Source organism: Rhynchophorus ferrugineus, unplaced genomic scaffold (assembly GCF_030347505.1).
Source record: "Rhynchophorus ferrugineus isolate W39M unplaced genomic scaffold, kcgeb_rfMv2 rfM4, whole genome shotgun sequence".
Taxonomy (NCBI): Eukaryota; Metazoa; Arthropoda; class Insecta; order Coleoptera; family Curculionidae; genus Rhynchophorus; species Rhynchophorus ferrugineus.
Window position 1 is genome coordinate 34,075,154 of NW_027472583.1, and position 16,530 is coordinate 34,091,683.

At 33.2% G+C, this 16,530-nt stretch overlaps 1 protein-coding gene and 1 non-coding gene across 5 annotated transcripts in view; one reads left to right on the forward strand and one right to left on the reverse strand.

Annotated features, from left to right (window-relative positions):
* Positions 1-16,530, reverse strand: part of Hr39 (Nuclear hormone receptor FTZ-F1 beta) — a 59,363-nt gene that overhangs the window by 36,320 nt on the left and 6,513 nt on the right. Inside the window, exon 1 of one of the 4 annotated variants that reach the window (XM_076401979.1) lies at positions 12,856-12,877. The exons of the other annotated variants lie outside the window; for them this stretch is intronic. The gene's annotated coding sequence lies outside the window, so the exon portion shown is untranslated. Of the gene's footprint in view, positions 1-12,855; positions 12,878-16,530 lie in introns of those variants that run through there. 4 annotated transcript variants of the gene reach the window in all.
* Positions 15,849-15,959, forward strand: LOC143196787 (U6 spliceosomal RNA). Its single transcript, XR_013005849.1, has one exon. It is a non-coding gene; the product is annotated as a U6 spliceosomal RNA (small nuclear RNA).

Sequence of the window (16,530 nt, forward strand, 5' to 3'; positions counted from 1 at the left end):
TTCATGGCTGTATTTCAAATACTGAAAAAAAAAAGAATATTCAGCCATACATTCAGTCATACATCGACACCTACTATCAGAGATGTTCCAGTGACAGATCCATTTTATGAAAGGGTTTTGGGCCACTGAACTGAGCAAAATTTATGTAAAGATGAATGACAAAGAAAAACTTTAAAATAAAATTACTAGTTTCTTTGTAGGTAAAAATAAGTGCTCCTAAAAATACATATTTTAAAAATAAACATTAAAACAAACCAAATGTGTATGTTATTTCCTTTAGATTCTAATAAACGTAATAAACATTAAACAGCGGTCGACCTATTTTTATTCTTATCTTACGTAGAGGGGGAAGGGAGTCAAAAAATTGCCTTATGTACGCATGAGAAAACAAACGAATGAATGAAATGAAACAAAGGAATGAAACACTTAATGTCATAAGAGGTTAATTGAAAAGTCCCCGGCCTACCATAGTAAAACACATTTTTTTGGCAAAATTAGTTTTTTTATTCAACATAATTCCCTTCCAGGGTGATATACTGATTATAGCGACCCTCCAACTTTTCAATACCATTTTTGTAGTACGATTTGTCCTTTGCTTCAAAATAGGTCTCAGTTTCGGCGATCACCAGCGAGCATTCTTTTGAGATCTGCGAACAGGAAATAGTCGCTGGTGGTTAGATCTGGAGAATATGGTGGATGAGGAAGCAATTTTCGAAGCCCAATTCCTGGATTTTTGCCATCGTTTTCACTGACTTGTGACATGGTGCATTTTCTTGGTGAAGCAGCACTTTATTTTTCTTCAAATGCGACCATTCCTCGGCGACTTCGTCCTTCAAACGGTCCAATAACGCTATGTAATAGTCGCTCTTGATGGCCCTTCCTTTACAATTATTCCATGCGCATCCCAAAATACAGACGCCATAACCTTGTCGCGTTTTTCAACGCTTTGGAGCGGGTTCATCGTGTCTAGTCCACTCGGATGACCGTCGATTGGACTTCAGAGTAAAATAATGGAGCCATTTTTCATCCATTAACACATATCGACGCAAAAACACGGGTTTATTACGCTTCATCATCTTCAAACTCTGCTCCGAATTATCAATTCGTAGTTGTTTTTGATCAAAAGTGAGCTCGCGCGGCACCCAGCTTGCACAGAGCTTTCTTATACCCAAATATTCGTGAATAATATGACGTACACGTTCAGTTGATATATTTAAAGTGTCTGCTATTTCATTCAATTTCAATTTACGGTCATTTAAAATCATTTTGTAGATTTTTTAATGTATTCGTCGGTAACAAGCTCTTTTGGACGTCCACTGTGTTCACAGTCTTCGGTGCTCATTTCACTACATCTACTAAACTTAGCATACGAATCCTTGATGGTTGATTTTTCTGGGGCAGTGTTCGGAAACTCGGGATCAAGCCAAGTTTTTGCTTCAACTGTAGTTTTCCCTTTAAAAAGCAATATTTTATCAATACGCGAAATTCCTTTTTATCCATTTTTTCACAATAACAAACTTTACTTCACTCAAAATGCTACAATTCACAATCTAACAATCCGACAGCTGTCAAATTTATACAGGCATCTTTTGAGGGTTAGGGCTAACAAAAAAACATTTAATTCTAGTAGCGCCATCTATGTGTCAGATCGGGGACTTTTCAATTGACCTGTTATTTAACGTCATAAAAATTAATTAATCAAAACGTCCGACATTACTGAATATTAAAATTAACGTAACAATAAGCAAGAAATTTCATAACGCGAAAACCGACCTTATTTTCGGAACAATTAATACAACCCATCGGCTATTCTTTTATTCCGATGTGTAAAAAGAAGAAGGAAGAGAATAGAGTGAAACGGTACAGATGATTCGTGGTAGCAGCGACAGCAGCAACAGAAAGAGCAGAGCAAGGCCATCTCTTTGGATTGTGATACGCGAAGTCGCTGATGCACGTCACTGGTGGTTTCAAGGCGGGCCTGCATTTCAATCTAGGCGGCTTGGAATGCAGCTCGCGATCTGGGTGGAGCCGGCTCGAGGGTCATGACACTGAAATGGTGAGAAAATTGCCGATAGTCCTGGAACCCAGATGGAGAGAGGAACGGCCAGTTTTTCACCTTAACATTTCGTAGCTATGTCCACAGATCGAGCTAAAAGGTTCTTAAAATTTTATAATACTAAATAGAAAAAATACCAACAATACTAGGGTTCACTAGACCCACCACATCTCACAGCATCCTCTAATGTCATTTGTTTAAATATATTAAGGTAATCATACTTTTGTGTTATTCTATTAGATAATAAGTTTAAAATATTCTCTATTTGTACATTGCCATTGACATCTAACTTGCTCTAATATTTCCAATTTTATTTCACATGAAAGATATACAAAGATAAAGGTCTCTTCGATACTCCGAACCGTGAGATAAATTATTTCGACAATAAAAACATTTTATAAGATGATCACAATAATATACAATTAGTAATTTTGTTGTGACGTGTTCTTAAAATCTAAAAATATTTAAAAGAAAAGAAAGAAATCCTGATACCTTATCGCAGTGCCACCTAGCAGGTCCGGTTATGAAGCTAAACCATTCTCGAATAATCAAAATCGGTACAACAGATTATGAGTTCAATAACATACACATGAGAAAAGAATTATCCATAAAAAGGCATATATAAAAACTACGAATTTATATATTTCTCTTTAATTTGATATATTACTTCTTCTTCTTAAGCTGGCAAGTTTTAGCTGAAAAGTTATTTCAAACATAAAACAATATATAAAAATAAAATAAAATTAATAGTATACAAAACAATTCGGGATAAGCTACAATGCATACGTTGTAAATGTATTATATAATAATAAAATAAAAGGTAAGTAATAAATAATGTCTTAGTAAATTTTACCTTTTACTTAAGACTATAAAATATGTAAACTTAAATAAAAAATCACTAGATTTCAATAATAAAATATAATAAAAAATAAAGGTTTTAGTTTCAACAGTAAAAAACAAATTAATTAAAATTTTTTTTAACATTATACATTAATAATTTCTTACTTTCAAATGGTCAAATACTCCTTTTAAATTTGTGCCTTGTTTCATGTCATTATCCTTGTAATTTGTAACACTCATTAGTTTCAATAATTAGCCAAATTATTATATTAATATTCAATTTATTCTAAAATAAACGTATATCTAATTATATTTGCAAATAATTGTCAACGTTATTCGCGCCATCTGACGAGTTGTGCTACATATATATAGTCCTTCCAATGAAACAGCCAATGCGCGTCATCAACACCATTGAACGTATTGCTTTAAAAAACATAAAATCCCTTTTAATTTCCAAGAATGCTTCTTTCTCCTTTTACTAATTAGCATTAATCTAGTTAAAAAGAAACAGAATGGAGTCTGATGCGTTCGAACATGTAACAAAATTGGTCTAAAAAATTGTGTTGGTACTAGTCGACATCGTTGTCATATGTAAATGTAAATATAATAAAACAACTCTAACCTACAAACTATTGTGGCTGTTTAATTAACTGTAGATGAAGTTCTTTAATAAATATGCATAAAAAGTATTATAATGTTAAAATAAATTATATTTTATAACGTTACTTTTGTTTCATTATTTTATTTATTTTAGTGTTTTGTTGTGGAGTCAAAATAAACGAAAACTTAAATTTAGCGCGGCAACGTTGAATTATAAATTTTGATGACGTGCATTGGCTGTTTTATTGTCCTTCATATGTGTATTTTGCCTATTTATAGAGAATAGAGGGACAATTACAGAATTTCCTCCTCTACTTCCTTAAAACGGCACTACCTACCACGTTTCATTAGTAATTCTATAAATACTTTTCTGGATCATTTCCATTTGTTATATTTACCGAAATATGATCACGAGACCCGTGCAAAATCCGAGTGACTGCGTGCGTGTTTTTTTTTCGATTCTGTTTTGTTGATACAGTCTTATGTATCGATTTGAAACCCACCAACTAAAGCTGTTACGTCTTCGGGTACAATGTCCCGTTACGTAGCCCGCAGCAGGGCCGTACTCGGCCCAACACCAGCGAAAAACATCCAGCTTTACGGTTCGCTATGTGTATGTGTTTTTTTTCAAGTTCTGTTATCATTTCAATAAAATTATCCACGATCGAAATCCGCATAACATATTTTATGCGATTTAGATTCTCAAAAAAGTGTGCGACACCTCGCGGATATTAAATCAGGCTTTAAGTTTAGCTGTCATTATAATTACGTTACTCGTGTTTATCAGATAACACGTATTTTACATTGAAGGTCATCTTTTTTTAAACAAAACAACTGCATTGTTCCAATTTTACCCGACGTAAGTAAACAAATGAGCGATAATTCCGGCTTGTGCTAGTATCTCATCTACACATTTCAAACTGTTACACACACAACATACATTCAGTCGGTTTGATAGAGAATTACATTCACAAAGACATCCATGCGGACTACTTTGTTAGGAACGGCGACGGAGGAAAGAAGAGGGTCTAGTGTCGACCGAGCGGTCGAATGTGTGCGTCGGACAGAGACGAAGAGAGAACGAGCGACCGAGACGGACACAGAGAGACGCACATACGTCGACGATATAACAACGGTCAGGTGGGGTGAGGTGAGGAGCGTGTCGTGTCCTCGGAAGGTCGGCCGCGGCCGTCTGAAAATTGTGGGGAAGCGCAGGGGGAGGGGGGACGACGAGGAGAAGACTCGATAAGCGGGATTCGCTTTCGGCAAAGCGACGTTGTCGGATCGAACCGAAATAAAAAAGCGTACGTCCGAACGATTATTTCGAACAGCTGAAAACCCGCAGACAGGATATTAATCGATTGGTGTAACTGTATATTTTAGTTAATATGTAAGTTTTTGAATAGAAAACGGTTTGGTACTCTACGATTGTAATGGGTATTAAGTTAATCAGCGCCTTAACCTCATTTTTTAGCGTCAGACGCTTTAACGATTAATAAATAAAGTGTTAAATACATTGTGTGGGACATATAGTAATCGAAAGAAAACTCAATAGGGGTTCCTGGAGAAAAGAAATTATACGCACCGGTAAGAGAAACATTTTACTGTGAAGACATTTGATTGGTTCTTTGGATAAAGTTTGGCACGTGACAACTCACGTCACGTGTAATTGAGCAATAAAATTTAAATAAAAAACATGTGTCTTCGCAGGTGCTTTTGAAACAGACGAATGTGTGCCTTCGGCTTCATGCTGATAAGAGCCAGACAGTATAACACCAAAAAGACTAAGTACAAGAATCTATACTGGTAATATTATAACCAAGAGAATTGTTATATATTTTTATGGTTCTGTTATGTTATATTATCTAAATGTTATTTAACGGTACCGGGAACCTATTTTAATCCGTTTGTATGTAAAGCTACCTCTAGACTTTCATTGGTATATATTTTTTATTAATTATATTAATTATTTTTAATTTAGAGAAAATTATCTAGAAATTTATAAATTATCTGAATAGATATAGCAAATAGCGCTATATTTTAAAATGATTAATTGTTCACACTACCCTTAACAATTGCAATGTAATAAGATTGTAACATCTATTTACTATATTCAGTAAATTCAAGTATTGTATTTTTAATTCTATTTGGACAACTATTTTTTTAACTTATAGTTCTTTATTTTATAATATTTAACTACTATTAAATTTACAATTACAAAAGTTATTAGAGTCATATTAGATATTGTGTTTTGATATATTTTAAAAATGTTTTATAGAAATATTAATCAATATTTTAATTTTCCCCTGTAGTAAATAATCCCGCTTTTCGCGACCTCAGGTAGCTTGGACAAACAAATTTGCTTAGAAATTTATACATGGTATATCATATAAAATCGACAGTCTAAGTCTGTCCATAATGTAATTATTATCGATACATAAGTAAAAAAGCATTTATTTTTTATTGATCATATTTAAATATCACATTGGTGGTAGATGAGAAGAAATACGCTATTATACGGATACAGGGCTATAGATAAAATAAGAGTTAGAGTGCTTAGTTATTGCGGTAATGTGCGGAGAATTCACGTCATGACGATTTCGAATAACAGATCAATTGAAAAGGCCTGACACATAGATGGCACTACTAGAATTAAATGCATATGTTTTTTACTTAGCTCTAACAAGATGCGTGTATAAATTTGACAGCTGTCGGATCAGTAGTTTGTGAATTATAGCATTTTGAGTGAAGCAACTTTTGTTATTGTGAAAAAAATGGATAAAAAGGAATTTCGCGTGTTGATAAAATATATCTTTTTGAAGGGAAAAATACAGTTGAAGCAAAAACTTGGCATACAATCTAAAGATATCAACTGGACTGGATCATATCATTCACGAATATTTGGGTATAAGAAAGCTCTGTGCAAAGTGGGTGCCGCGTTAGCTCACTTTTGACTAAAAACAACGACGAGTTGATGATTCGGAGCAGTGTTTGAAGATAATCAAGCATAATTAACCTGAGTTTTTGTGTCGATATGTGACAACGAATGAAACATGGCTCCCTAATTGCACTCCGAAGTCTAATCGACAGTATTCCGAGTGGACTGCACACGATGAACCCGCTCTAAAGTGTGGGAAAACGCAACAGTCGGCTGGCAAGGTTATGGCGTCTCTATTTTGGTATGCGCATGGAATAATTTTCATTGAGTACCTTGAAAAAGGAAGGATCATCAACAGTAACTATTACATAGCATTATTGGACCGTTTGAAGAACGAAATCGCCGAAAAACGGCCGCATTTGAAGAAAAAGAAAGTGCTGCTTCACCAAGACAATACACCGTGTCACAAGACAGTGAAAATGATAGCAAAAATCCATGAATTGAAAAAAAAATGTTTTACTATGGTAGGCCGGGGACTTTTCAATTGACCTGTTATATTGCCTATCGCAGTTTGTAAATCTATATTGGTAAAACGCTAATAACAAGACTGTAAAGATAACAAATGTTAATGGAAAAAGGTAAAAGTAAAAAACCTTTGATTAGGTACTGATATTCATAAAAAAAAAATTAACAACTTACCGCAGATATATGCGTAGAAACAGGAATGCATTTATCCATAGAACAGAATTAGTGTTATCCTGCAAGTCCAAGTTTGAAAATCATCAGCTAAAGAATTTGGAGAAACCCTAAGTTAATGTTATGGACAATTCACCATACCATAGCATACTGGTAGGAAATATTCCAAGAAGTAGATCGATAAAGACTGTAATTAGGGAATGGCTTGCAAAACATAAATTACGTTTCGAAGATACCATGTATAAGGACATACAGGTCAAGAAGGATATACAACTGTTTGAATATGTGTTTACGATAATACCTTTAGTATGGTGAACTCTATCAAACATACAGAAAAGAAGACAAACGGTGAAATCGTGAACAAGTGAACTAAAATTAACATTTTAATTATTGACTTGAAAAGTGACTCAGGACGTGACAGTGGCTCAAAGAAACTTTCGTGATGTAGAATTATAATCCAATGCTGACAATCAGCACAGCAAGTAATAATATAAGAAACTAAGTAGGAGGAATATAGTGATAACAAAATGATTTGACAAGGAAACACAGCTACGAAGAAAACAAGGACTAAACGTAAAAAGATAAATATGACAAAGTAAAATATATTACTTGGATATACAATTTAGATATAGATGTATTAGGCCTATATGGGATACTTTTACGTAAAGTAAGTATAATAAAACAACACTAACCTATAAACGATTGTGGCTGTATACGGAATTAACTGTAGTTTAAATCCTTCGATGATATATGTATTAAATATACTATAATAAAATACATATGATTTTATCTGTCAAAGCCAAAATAAATTAAAAGTCAGATTTAATGCAGCAACATTGCGACATTTTGACGCCATCAATTTTGATGACATGCGTTCACTGTTTTATTGGATACACTATAGATGAGTATTTTACAGGTCTTCAAAAAAAAAGACTACGCCGTAAGGAAAAAACAAACAAGGAAAAAATTCGAGACACAGCGAGGATCTGTGAAATAAATATATTTGTATATCATCTATGGATATTATATTGAAAATTTGTTCCATTTTATTTCCAGAAATTTCCGTTTCATTTCCGCGAATATATTGATCTAGTATAAATGAAATGCATTGAAATACGTTTTCAAGAAATATTAATAGTTATCATGTCAGTTTAAGATATATAAAAGTTATGACTTTATTTTAGAACTGATAACATTCTCATTACATACCAGCAATAAATCAGTCATTAGATTTCACGAGAAACAATTGCTTAACATGTACTGTACGCCTATACATATTTGATTTAGCGGGCAAATGGGAAGAGAAACGAATGAAAAACTGCAAAACATCAATCATTCATGAGTCACGTATTAATCACTTTACCTTAATAAAATTATTATTGAGCAATCTTACAGAATAAAAATTCCACTCCAACAAAATCTATATATACGAAAGTAAATTATATTGTAATTAAAAAGACATTAGAGTCGAAAATACTTTCCTAATAAAAAAAATTGCTGCAGAAATTATAAATTAAATTTATTATTAGAATTTAAATTAATTTAGTTGTATATAGCTGGTATTGTTTTATATTACTACCCAATAAAATCTGTATAGTAAGCTTATTTTTTTGAAAACAATTGAATAATGTGGTAAGAAAAATATAAACGACGATCCACCTACAAAAAAATTTGCATGTAACCCACGGCCATCTATTTTTTTTAGAAATCAACAGTTTAAAATTTGTATAACATTGGAAAAAAATGTAATTGTAAAATGTAAAAAAAATAAATATTTATTTTATATACTGTTTTTCACTGCTTGAATTTTTTAAGGTTAAGATCTTTTTAAATAACGCTATTGGTTGTTACATAATACTTGTAGTCCATACTATATTTGTAGAATGTATTAGTAGTAAACAACCGAGCAGTTTTGATTAAAAAACTATCATATGATCAAACAAAAACAACTTCTAAAAAGTGATAATAATTTATTATACGTAATATTTATTAGAAACAGACTTGTTTACGTATATTTCTATAATCCGTTAATCCTATAATTTCATTATATTATGTGATTGCATGTATTCTGATCAATTGTTCGCTTTAAAAGGCATTTACTAAGAAAAATTGGTACAATATATGTTAATCCAAATATGTTTCATCATTTTGTACAACTTTGTCCTTTCCGGAAACATGTATGTCGTGTCGAAAGAACAATGTTGATCATCGATAATCAGAAGGCAGTATGCCTGGTGAGTACAGTGGATGCAACAGAACTTTGAACTTATGGTAGGTAGATATATACAATAATAGTTTCATTCTATTGTAGCAGCTCCTAATATATTACAACTTGCAGATGTATCGATGACGTTCCGCTTCCATGTCGATGTGTATATAACAAACAGCTTTTTACCTTTTGAATTGTTCTTCCTTCTATTTTTGTATTTGAAACAATGAAACGGTTAGAAATAGCATTTGCAGTCAATTCATGTAGCAGCTCTCTTTTGTGAAAGTTTTTTGAGAGTATCAGCCGGTTTTTTGAGGGTATGGGGTATGACCATCTAGAAGCAAATGGTCTTTTGTTGATGTGGCTTTAGGATCGGGATAGTGGAGTGTTTTGTGGGCGACAGAGTCAGAGACGACTGGGATTGTCGTATTTGGTTATCTACCGATATTTGTGGATGGGTAGGTATTTGATCAAGATGTTGTCGTGTTCTAAGGCGCCTAGGGAGGACCTTACACTGAGCATGTTCGCGAAATTCTTCACGAACGGGATGCCTGATTCCAGAAGAGTTTTGACGTTCCTCATAAACCATGGGACATTGAGGTACGCGCGGACTTTTTTGGGTTGGAACACTTGAAGTAGTGCAAGTTGTCTCTCAAAAACATACCTGTACCACACCTGTACTGCGAAGAGGCAGACTGGAGGGACTAACATTTTATACAGAGTCGCCTTCTGGGGGATTGGGAGTTTTATTTTTCTGCAGAGGAGTGGGAAGAGAAGACTATACACGTCATTGCCTTTGCAGATAGCGTGCTGGATTTTGGCTAACCGTTGGGACCTGCGGTCGAACTGGAGACCGAGGTATGACACCTTCTGGAGCCAGGGGATAGCAACTTTATCGATTTGGAGGCGGCAGGCGCGGAACCCCTTCTTGCGCGATGGAACAGAATATCCTGAGGTTTGCTCGGGTTAATCTGCAACAGCCAGGATTTGTACCATGCAATCGCCTGGTTCTGTTGGACTTGGAGTTTGTCGCGAATAGCGTCGGGATTGTAGCTGGTTGTAAAGAAGGCTGTGTCATCTGTATAAAATGCTGTGTGGGAATGTTTGTGGAGTGGAAAATCAGCCATGTACAGGTTGGACAGGGCAGGGGCTAGTGGAGCACCTTGCGGAACTCCTGTGGAGATTTGTTTTCGAGAGGAGATTGCGTCATCGATCCTCACTTGAAAGGACCTACCGTCCAAGTATGAATACATCAGGGAGATTAGGTCATTCAGTAGATTAAGCTTTTTAGCTTTAAAAATTAAACCGTCGTACCAAAATTGGTCGAAAGCTTTGGAAATATCTATAAAGATGGCTCCAGTTTTTCGACCTTCTCCTAATGCCTGATGGATTGTTGCTGCGACGCGAGCAGCTTGATGAAGACTTGAGTGTTTGGCACGGAAACCGAATTGTTCGTTCGAGATTATGTTGTGTGCGTCAGTGAAACTATTTAAAGTGTGTAATATCGCCTTTTTCGGCAACTTTTTGTTGTCCTAGTTTGGTTAGAATATTTCTCAAATCTCTTAGGCTAGGTAGCGGGGTGGTTGCTTATTTTCAATCATTGTTTCTTTATTCCTATTTTTCCTCATACGGCACCTTTACTTGGCCTACCCATTGTAATACTTAATAAAATAAAAAAACAAAAATCTAATTTAACCTATCTACTACACGTATTTTATACTCTACTATATACACATAATTTAGCTTAATATCTACCTTAACCTATTTATCTATTTACAATAATATTTTAACTACTACCAACGGATCAGTTTGAAATCGGTACCGAGTCCAAACAAAACAAAAATAGCCGGCTTGGTTGGCGCAGTTGTAAAGGCAACAGGATGGTCTAGCTACTGTTATGATAATTGCGGGTACGAATCTTGCTGTGGCATGGTCGTGAATTTGTGTTCGTTATTGTTTAATATTTGTGATTGTCCTAGGCACGAGTGTAAAATCCAACAAGGAAAATGATCCCAGTCACGCCAGTAACCAGGCTGGGTACGACCGGATGTCTTCTAGGATGATTTCTAAGTTGGTCACTAGCCAGTCGGTAGGCTTAATGCCGAGTACCGTGGTTCGGAGCCCACGTTAAACTGTAGGTCCAGTCCAGATAAACCAGATTAGTTGGTAAAAAGAGAAAAACAAAAATAATAATAATACATTTTTTGACATATACAAAAAATTAAATTACGAACAAAACAGATCTAATCTGATGCTGATGATGAAATTAAATAACGTTTTTGTTTATTTTTATTTAGTTATTACAACGATTATTATATACATATTTTATTTAAAAAAATTTTTTTTGTTTTTAAAAATCTAAATTTGATTATTTTTTAATTTCTAGTGAGTTCCTTATTTATATTTTGAAGTCGGTTCAATTTTTTTTGTTAAAAATATTTTATTAACCACATGATTGGCAGTCCAAAAATTGAAAATTGAAAAAATAAATTGATTTCATTAATAGTTTCTAAATTAAAAAACACATCTACTAGAACTCATCAGAACTCCGGAAATCATTACTCACCATGTATAGGATGTTACATCACTATGTTCATCTGTCTACAAATATAGTATGGATTAAAAGTGTTTGTGTAACAATCAATAACCTCATTTAAAACATTTCCTAACCCCAAAAATTCAACCGATTAAATCAAATTGGATAATAAAAATCAAGTACTTCCAGGAAATCAAGGAATCTTGGAGATTTGGCATGGACGCTTATTTTTTATGCTTCTTGTCACCATGTGGGAGAATACTGATATTTCGGCGAAGCAAAGAAAATGTAGGATCGAAAAATTCGACATTTCCTCGAATTGATCGGACATCGTGTCACGGTAAACCGACGAACAATGAGTAACGCGCCGCCTATTTATAGGTCTCAAGGAGATGAGCTTTTTTTTCAGACATACAACGTTTTTTCGATGTCCGTTCGCCCAAACGCATTCGATGATTCAAGCGGTCGTTATGCGATCTACGGAAATCTGTTGGCCATATAAAACACGTAACAGCTGATTCAGTTCGCCATATTTTGAACGGACGGTGGAATCGCAGGGTGAACACCCTAGGGACTTCGAAAAAACAAATCGATTTTGTTGAAAAAATTATCGATATCTTTTTGCCCGATATATCGATATTTTTATTGACTGATATTTTTCCAAAAAATATTGATAGTTATAAAATACGGTATCGAACTTCAGTAAACGAATTTCAGATACCTTGGGTTGTCATTTTTTTTTGAAGAAAATATCGATATTAAAACCAAGGGGTTTTGAAGTAGAGTATCGAACTTTTTTTAATAAAGATTTCTCCCTCGTGCCATCAACATTTTTTATCGGTGAGAATTAGGACTGGAGCGACAAAAATTACTTTTAGGATTAAGATTACCCCGCATCCCATTATGCCTCCACAATTAGTGTTGCTGCAAAGAAATTTCGATTTTGTAAAATCGATGTTTGTCATTGTTTAATATTTGGGATTGTCCTAGGCAACAGTTTAAAATCCGACAAGGAAAATTATCTCAGTCACGCCACTAACCAGACTGGGTAAGACCCAGGATGTCTTCGTGTCTATGTGTAAGCATGTCTTCTGGGATGATTTCGATAGTTCGGAGCCCACATTAAGCCGCAGGTCCAGTCATTAAAAAATCCAAGGGGTTGACGTGACTAAAAACAATATATAACATTTTTTTAAACACCCTAGAAAATAAATGTGAAACGTTATAGTTTCTATGTTCTTTATGTTTAGTCATGTTTGTATTAGATTAGTTGAATTAATTCGTATATGTTACAAAAAAGCGATAATTTTAATTCTGTTTTTAACATATTTTATTACATAAGTACAGTCTTTCAATTTTTACTACTTTTCACTTGTACTTGGATCAATTCACAAGCAAGACTAGTGAGGGATAAATACTTCACTATGTATTTCCCAACCTAAAATTAAATTAAAATTAAATTAACTTAAGGTTAAGTTACTAGCAACACTTATAGATTAATACTTTATTGGATTACTTCCCTATTTGATTTGATTTCGATGTCATCATGCAGTTCTTCGTAAATTACGAGTATAATAAGCATTGGTAATTAATCGTAGAACTTTGTTTTGGCAGCGTTGGATTACTAATCGATTTAATGTTTTAGTGCAACCCCATAAGTTCAAATAGGCTTTATTATTGACTGATAAATCAGTCTCCTCGAACTTGGGATAGAAGTGGTCTCAAGACATTACCCTGCAAAATTCCAGGTGAAATACGTTTAGATACAGAGAATGCCTCTTCATATGAAACTTTAATATTTCTTTCCAAAAGATACGTATTTTAAACAAAACTGAAAAGGTTTATTATTATAATATTGTACATTGTGAGCTGCTTTATTTCCAACAATATCTTCAAGACGTAATAACCCTCCGTAAGATTCCTCGTATTTAGATACAATCCAAAAATTTACCTATTTTTTCATTTGTTATTATTGAGTATTGAGTTTGTTAAGTGTTTTTTTTTTGCGGTTTTGAGGCATATGGATGAGTATAATCACACAAATAAGACTAATGGAATTTTCAGACATTGCTTTTAAAAGAATAGTTTTTCTAGAATTAAGTCATATAATAAAATTAAGGAAGTTTCGTTACTTACATTTGTTATCTAGAGAAAACATGGATATTGCAAAACGGTAATTAAGGAATACCTCGCAAAACATAAATTAAATTTTCAATATACCATGTTGAAGAATGAACCATTTCAAATTGTTACTTGGTATATATAGTATAATTAACATATGCATTAGATGTACTATAATGTTAAAATAAATTATATTTTATAACGTTATTTTAGTTTCATTATTTTTTATAGCTGTTACGTTCGAATATACAACATGTCAGAGTTAAAATAAACCAAAAGTCAAATTTGATTCGGCAACATTGCGACGTGTAGACGTTATATATTTTGATGACCTGAATTGGCTATTTTATTTGACAGGTTATAGAAATTATAGAGCGTATACGAGTGTTAATAAAATATATGTCGATATGTCCAATTATTCCAAACAGATAAGAATAAAGGTCGGAAATTTAAAAAAATATTGTAAAAACGCAGCAATAATTCTCAGGGATTTGTGGGAGTTATCGGCAACACCGATCGCGTTTCGCAAACACCCTGCGACATAAATACAAAACGTCCTCGCTTTTACGGGGATTTTTGGTTATTTTATTTGTATTTTGCGCTCATTCGGCAAGGGAGAAATTGTGTTTGCAATATTCCATTGTTTTTGAAGACGAGAGGATTTTCCAATCTGCTGATAATAAAAATTTTGTGATGTTTTTTCAATAACAAAATGTGCTTTGTTTATATTAAATAATAACAGCGTTAAATGATCTTATACTAGGCTTATACTGTTGGTAAATAATGTCACTTTCTAGTACACCTTGTGCATTTTTTTAATTTTCCGTTTTGAAAATACCTAATCCATTGATTGTCTATTCGGGATATTATATTGTTAATTTTCATCGGCCGCTTTCCTTCTTTTCATTAATTAATAACTAATATTTTTGCCTATATGATTAGAAAGACTAATAATTTTAATTAATAATTTTTTTTTAATTAAACCTTTGAAGAGTTACTGAATTCTGTTTTAATGGTATTCAGTAAAATTTATATTGTATTAGTAGGTACTACTTAAAATATTCATTTTGTTTGTTGTTACCTCGCAATTAACACCTCAATAGGCTTCATTGGCTGGTAAGTAACAAATGAGAATCTAAGAATAATTTTAGTAGACATTCTACTTTAGTGATTCAAAAGATTAATTTCTTTAGTTTTCATATACTTGTCCATAAATCGTTCAAACGTTATCTATAACATCAATATAGACGGCAATAATCCTCTAGAAACAATCTCCAGTTATAAATTGTTAAAAATAAAGGCAGCACAAAAAACAAAATCAATTCTCCAGAGACCCATGGATAAATGATAAACATAAACCCTCGGAAGCAAAAAAAATATGTGGAATTACCGACAAAAATGCTTACGACATTTGAAAATCAATCAATACTAACAGAATTTTATTTTTCTAATAAAACTATTCTTAATTATAAAACAAAATTAGCAAATAAAGAAAAAAGAGCTAATTTACCATAATAAACATGAAAAAAAAGTGTTTGAAACAGTATGGTATATTCAAAAAAAATCCACAGCTGACTAGATTAATATGTTTTTATTTAATATGCTAGTTATTTTTTGCTCAAATCAATATGTTAAATCTAGCTAACCGATAAACCAATAGATCAAGTCTCCGAATGATTTTAGCAGTTTCAAGAATTCGCAATATAAAATGAGTCAAGAACATCAAGTTTCTCTGATTACATTCCAGAAATTATATTAAGATGACACAACAAATGACTTACAATATAAATAAATATTTAAAAACAACATCAATTTTTAACATTCCTGACACCCACAAACACAGAAGGTGACTTATTCGCTTTAAAGAATCGGTAGAAATTAAAAAGTAAAATAAAAATTATCCAATTTATGATTTTAAAATATATGAAAGAAATCCAACACCTAAAAATATATATAACTGGTACAGAGAAAATTAGCATAGCCCCTGGGCAAGTATGACACGCAAAATAGGTTTCACAATTTTAAAAGGAATAAACCCACCAAGCATCCACATTTTGTTCGTAGATATAAGGGAGAAAAACTATCAAAATAATTTAATCTATACAGATGGAGCTAAGAGGGACGACTATACTGGATAAGCAAACCTGGACCAAGACAGTCTACCCGTGGTGACTAACAGTAGGACTATTTGACATTTATAAATTCCTGTAACATAATTGTTACAGACTCTATGAGCTCCTTTAAATGTTCTTACTCTGGATGGTTTGGACTCTCGTGAAAGCCATTACCAATAAAATTGAAACACTAGAAGACAAGACGATCACGGTCTTATATACCTGTCATCTCATACGGGCATTGAGGTAAATGAGTGTGCAGACTTACAGGTAAGATGCAAAACTCAATAATAGAGAATATAGCTTTCTATCACAAAGAGTTTTGTCACTCTACAAATCTGTTGAGCGAAAATACACTGTCAGAAATTAAAAGAACCTATTACCAACGTCTACAACTAAAAGATATATCACTGTATATGTACACCTAGATGAAAATAAGACATTGTAGGTTGACCCACAAGTTTCTCTTGAAGAACGAAC